The sequence below is a fragment of the Oncorhynchus tshawytscha genome, unplaced genomic scaffold, assembly GCF_018296145.1.
Source record: "Oncorhynchus tshawytscha isolate Ot180627B unplaced genomic scaffold, Otsh_v2.0 Un_contig_766_pilon_pilon, whole genome shotgun sequence".
In the NCBI taxonomy this organism is placed as follows: domain Eukaryota; kingdom Metazoa; phylum Chordata; class Actinopteri; order Salmoniformes; family Salmonidae; genus Oncorhynchus; species Oncorhynchus tshawytscha.
Window position 1 is genome coordinate 2374165 of NW_024609833.1, and position 6073 is coordinate 2380237.

General features: G+C 40.3%; 1 protein-coding gene across 4 annotated transcripts in view; it reads right to left on the reverse strand.

Moving 5' to 3' along the window:
* The window catches only part of tsc1a (TSC complex subunit 1a), a 33324-nt gene extending 32194 nt beyond the window's left edge, over positions 1-1130 (reverse strand). The window contains exon 1 of one of the 4 annotated variants that reach the window (XM_024418351.2): positions 933-1130. The gene's annotated coding sequence lies outside the window, so the exon portion shown is untranslated. Of the gene's footprint in view, positions 1-61; positions 866-932 lie in introns of those variants that run through there. The other 3 variants (XM_024418350.2, XM_024418349.2, XM_024418352.2) reach the window with 3 other exon arrangements.
* Between the last annotated feature and the right edge of the window lie 4943 nt (positions 1131-6073).

Sequence of the window (6073 nt, forward strand, 5' to 3'; positions counted from 1 at the left end):
TAAAATATTTGTCACGGCGAAAGTAAACACTTTAGTAAATGCATGGAATACATTTTAATACCTTCTACACTTGTTGTTCTCCACAGGGCGCAGCCATGTTGAGCAACCGAAAAGCCCCTCCCTCTCCTGAACTCTACGCAGCACTCAGGAAAAATTATCCACAGCTGGCAACTACAATCCGAGTCCGACTAAATTCTGACCTTCAAATCTGGCACGAAAGTTATAATACATACCATTCCTTTTTTTTATTGGAACAATAACGCTTTAAAATAATATAATGGTGCTCCGTTGACTATGGCGTTGTTGCAGGGGGACTGCCTTGTTGGTTGAGAGGCAAATCGGACTTCTCGTGACTCACATAGCAAGCCTGTCTGCGCAAGCGTCCTACGCACAAGGGCAAAGTGCTGTAGACATATCCATTCCAGACCGTAGGCCTACCAACAGATTTCAATTCATAAACGGTAACACGACAAACAGTAACTGTAAATGGTGCTGCAGTATATCACTGTTGAATTGGCATTGCTCAGAAGTCGCACTTACATTGTGTTTCCTGCAATGGTGAATTTGTGGAGGTACGTAAAAAACGAAATATTGGAGTTGCCTAGGCCTGCATACTTAACCTGCTGATGTAAAGCCTTGGCATATTTGGGGAGCTGACAAGTATTCTGGTCTCAGGCAAGGTTACTCAACAAGCAACGGTGTAGTCCACCGAACCATAGCACCGGTTGAGCTCACAACGCTTGTTTTTTTTTATATGGACATAAATCATGACTCGAGAGAGCATAATTCTTTTCTTTTTTTTAAAAGTTTTATCTCCCCGGACTAGAGAGAGGCGAAGGTTGAGAACCATGCGTCCGAAACACGATCCTATCAAGCCGCACTGCATAACATGAAGAAAACTGCTGATGCACTACCAAATTTCAAAATTGCACCTTGTATTTGAATAGTATATTCCAGGCCCACGATTCAAACTCTCAATAGTAGCCTACGGGCTCTATTTTAACCAACCAAACGCAATGTCAAATCTTAGCACTGGCTAAGATTTAGGTTTGGGGGTGTGTCGGATTTTTTTACAACCAGAATTATGCACGCAAAAAGGCTGCGGTAATGGAGCGTCAACTAGTCCCAAAAGGCTCCTTAATCTTCCCCCACAATTAATCAAATGGCCACCAGGACACTTTGTTTTTACACTGCTGCTACTCGCTGTTTATCTATGCATAGTCACTTTACCCCTACCTACATGTACAAATGACCTCGACTAACCTGTACCCCCACACATTGCCCCGGTACCCCCTGGATATAGCCTCATTATTTTGTGTAATTCTTATAACGACAGAACAATACTTCAGTTTTTAGTAAATATTTTCTTAACCGCTTTGTTGATTAAGGGCTTGTAAGTATTTCACAGTAAGGTGTGACAAATACAATTGGATTTTGATGAATTAACAATTGTAGGTGTGTGGAGGAGTGATTCCTCACTTGCAAAACAGAACGTGTTCCATGGCTATATATGTGGTTGCTTCAAGTTGTGTATTTATTGTATTTTATGTATTGTATTTTCATCAACTCTAATTATGTTAGTCAGTTATAGCTTAGTTTGTTAATTAGACTACAGAAACTAAGTAACTAAATGCAGACATGTCCCATATTTGCTAAGAATGTTTAACATGTTTGCAGTCCACAATGTTCTAAGTATTAGCATGGCTTCACTATGGAAATATATTGTTAAACATATGATTCGCAATGATATAGGCCTACTGTAAAATGCATTATGTGTGAGCCATGGACATGCCAAACGGTTTCAATAAGAAAGATTAAATTAAAGACAAATCGGCAGTGAATAAAACAAAGCAACTTGCTTTAAATAACCTATTCTCTCCCTAGTAGTGTGTAGTAATCTCAGCCTGTTTGATCATTGACAAAAAATAAATGAAATAAATTCCAAATTCCAATATATAACAAAATGTTGAAAAGGTAAAGAGGTGTGAACACTTTCTGACAGCACTGTGTGTGTGTGTGTGTGTGTGTGTGTGTGTGTGTGTGTGTGTGTGTGTGTGTGTGTGTGTGTGTATATATATATATACCCCTTTACCTTTTCAACATTTTGTTATATATTGGAATTTATTTAATTTTTTTTGTCAATGATCAATACAAAATACTCTGTCAAAGTTGAAGAACAATTCTAACATTTGTAAAAAGTAAAATAAAACACTCTTGATTAGATTCAAGCCCCTGAGTCAATACATGTTAGAATCACCTTTGGCATCAGTTACAGCTGTGAGTCTTTCTGGGTAAGTCTCTTAAGAGCATTGCAATATTTTCACATTCATCTTTTAAAAAATCTTCAAGCATTGTCAAGTTGGTTGTTGATCATTGTTTGACGAACATTTTCAAATCTTTCCGCTTGTATTCTTTAAGTGACTGGGTGTATTGGTCACATGTATCTGACCAATAAGATTGGATTTCATTTCTTTGCAAGGCATTGGAAAACCTGGCCTTTGTGGTTGAATCTGTGTTTGAAATTCTTTGTGTGACTGAGGGACCTTATAGATAATTGTATGTGTGGGGTACAGAGATGAGGTAGTCATTCATTTTCAGAGAATTAAAAAAAGGGGTTCACTCAATTTGCTGTTTGTGATATTTTAATAAAACATTGATGTACATGCATTGAAATGTGTTTCTTTTAGAAAAACTATGAATTAATGGACTTATTTTCAAATAATTGCTAAAAGTGTAGGACGTTCACTGTATTACAGTGAACAATAGGTCTATTTTGCTCAAGAGAAATAGCTCATTCCCTTGTTGGCGCAGACCCTAGCCTAGATTCTAACTAATGTTAGATAGCTATCAAGCTTTTCTTAGCAGCTTGTACACAGCCCACAGCCCTTAAGGCTAGAACCACGGATTGTCCCGGGAGTGTGACTGTTTGAATCCCTGCTGTTTGTTGCTGTTTCCATCTGCCCTTTCTGGAACTGTGAGGAGTAACTGCGTAGCCTACGTTGCTACCATGACACAGACAAAAGCCGGTTGGAGTACCGTTGAGGACATTGGGGGGTGTCTATTAAAGGTGAAGGATATTTTAAACAAACAAAATGAGTTCTACAAGCAGTTGTTATAATAACAAAATAGCTTAAAGTATTGTGTCCAAATACTTGTGGAGTCAACTAATACAAGAATGGACAATCTGACCAGAGAGGTCCAGGACCTGAAGAACAGTTAGCAGTTTTCCCAGGGTTAGCTCGATGAGTTTAAACAGCAATCTGTAAGTCATTGAGTGAGGACATCAGTTCTGTGTGTGAATGCATAATAACAATGACAGAGAACTCAGATTCTCCTGAAACAACATTGTTGTGGATGGAATTGCAGAATCTCCTCCAGACCTGGACGGAATCTGAGGACAAAGTGAGGGAAATTATCATTTAGAAACAGAATATGGACCACAAGAAGAGTGAGGTGGAGTCCGCCGACAGGACTGGAAACCCAACACCGGCCCAGGCCGATCGTGGTCAAGTTCCTGAGGATCAAGGACAAGGTAGCTGTTCTGGAAAGAGCCAAGAACTTGAGCGGAATGTCTAGGACTATCCTGAAGCTGTGCGCCAGAAGAGGAAAGAACTTATTCCAGCCATGAAAGCTGTCAGAGTGCATGGGGACATATCTTGCATCCACTATGACAGGCTCATTGTCTGTCCACCCTCCCTCCCAAAAGCCTGAAAGGGATGACCGAGCCAAGCCTGTGGGTTCATAGCGTCAACCCTGCAACACACACCAACTGATTGATGGACTTCTGAATAATGTTTTTATTTTTATTCTCTTGAATTGTTTGTTCTTTTCCATATTATGTTTATCTCTGATAATGTAGCCTTAGCAAGTTATTGATTTCATGAACTTTATTTCTAACATAACATTCATATATTAGGCAATTTTGAGACTCACTTAGATCATTCCTTTGACACAGCAGTAGCTGAAGACACAGGAGTGCCTATGGGAGAGGTTAACGTATACAGTGCATTCGGAAACTATTCTGACCCTTTGACTTTTTCCACATTTTGTTATTCTAAAATAGATTAAATTGTCCCAAAGCCACTCCTGTGTTGTCTTGGCTGTGTGCTTAGGCTCGTTGTCCTGTTGGAAGGTAAATCTTCGGCCCCAGTCTGAGATCCTGAGCACTCTGGAGCAGGTTTTCTTCAAGGATTCTGTACTTTGCTCTGTTCATCTTTCCTTCGATCCTGACTAGTCTCCCAGTCCCTGCCGCTGAATAACATCCCCACAGCATGATGCTGCCACCACTATGCTTCACCGTAGAGATGGTGCCTTTTGGCAAACACCAAGTGGGCGGTCATGTGCCTTTTACTGAGGAGTGGCTTCTGCTCGGCCACTCTACCATAAAGACCTGATTGGTGTAGTGCTGCAGAGATGGTTGTCCTTCTGGAAGGTTCTTCCATCTCCACAGAGAAACTCTGGAGCTCGGGTTCTTGGTTGCCTCCCTGACCAATGCCCTTCTCCCCCTATTGCTCAGTTTGGCCGGGCGGCCAGCTCTTGGAAAAGTCTTGGTGTTTCCAAACTTCTTCCATATATGAATGATGGAGGCCACTGTTATTGGAGACCTTCAATGCTGCAGAATTGTTGTTGGTACTCTTCCCCAGATCGGTGCCTCGACACAATCCTGTCTCGGAGCTCTACGGACAATTCCTTCGACCTCATGGCTTGTTTTTGCTTTGACATGCACTGTCAACTGTGGGACCTTATATAGACAGGTGTGTGCCTTTCCAAATCATGTCCAATCAATTGAATTTACACCAGGTGGACTCCAATCAAGTTGTTGAAACATCAGGGATGCACCTGATTTTGAGTCTGAATTAGGAAAGGGTCTGAATACTTATGTAAATAAGGTATTTCAGTTATAATTTTTTTATTTGTAAAAAATAATGTTTTCGCTTTGTCATTATGGGGTATTGTGTGTAGATTGATGATGATAAAATGTATTCAATACATTTTAGAATAAGGGTGTAATGTAACAAAATGTTGAAAAAGTCAAGGGGTCTGAATACTTTCTGAATGCACTTCCGAATTCAGCACTATATCCCTGCAATGCTTAGAGAAGATATCGTGGGACATGTGGTTGCAGGTTCACCTTAGTCATCTAAAACTTATTATTTTAGGGTGTTGCTATAGTCCACCAAGTGTTTACAGATCATGTGTGTGAAATGCTTGATAGTGTATGTGATGTAAACAGAGAGGTCAACTTTCTTGGGGACCTGAATATTGACTGTTTTTCTCACTGTCTGATGAAGCTTCTCACTTAACTAGTGCCTATAATCTGGTTCAGGTTGTTAAACAAATTCAGGGAAACTAACAGTATTATACAGAGCCATAATTGCATGGAACTCCTATCTCATATAGTGCAAGTAAACAGCAAACTTGTTGTTTTTTAAACTAATGAAGCAACACCTCACGGCAAAACGCCTCTTGCCCATGTGTCCTACTTGTGTGCATGTACTGACATGTATGTGTAACTGATAGATGCGTGCGCACATGCACACTACATGTTAATGCTTTTAAATGTATGTAAATTGTAAAGTCTAGTGTATTTTTGTTATGTCGGACCCCAGTAAGACTAGATGTTGCCATTATCATCGGCTAATGGAGATCCTAATAAAATAAAATACATAAGGCGCCTCTGCTGGCAAAATCAATGCCATAACCAATTGCGTTACCACTAAGACCAGCTTTTGGTCGGTCTTAGATATCCCTAGTTGCGCTGACTGAAATTGGCATATTGGCGCACGTGTTTAAGGACACAACTCATATTTCCACCCCTACAACCTCAACACAAGCGAACTGATAGACAGGTAAATTGCCGAATCTGGCGTAAGGAGTGGAAAGTGCTAAACTAAAGTACGTTTGACACTTGCGCCTCCTTACCACCTGCCAAAAATAGAGCCCTTAGAGCAGAGATGGGCAACATGCCCACGTTTTGTAGACCCGTGGATCAATTTCTCCCCAAAATATGTGTGTGTATGTGTATATATATATATATAATACACAGTTGAAGTCGGAAGTTTACATACACTTG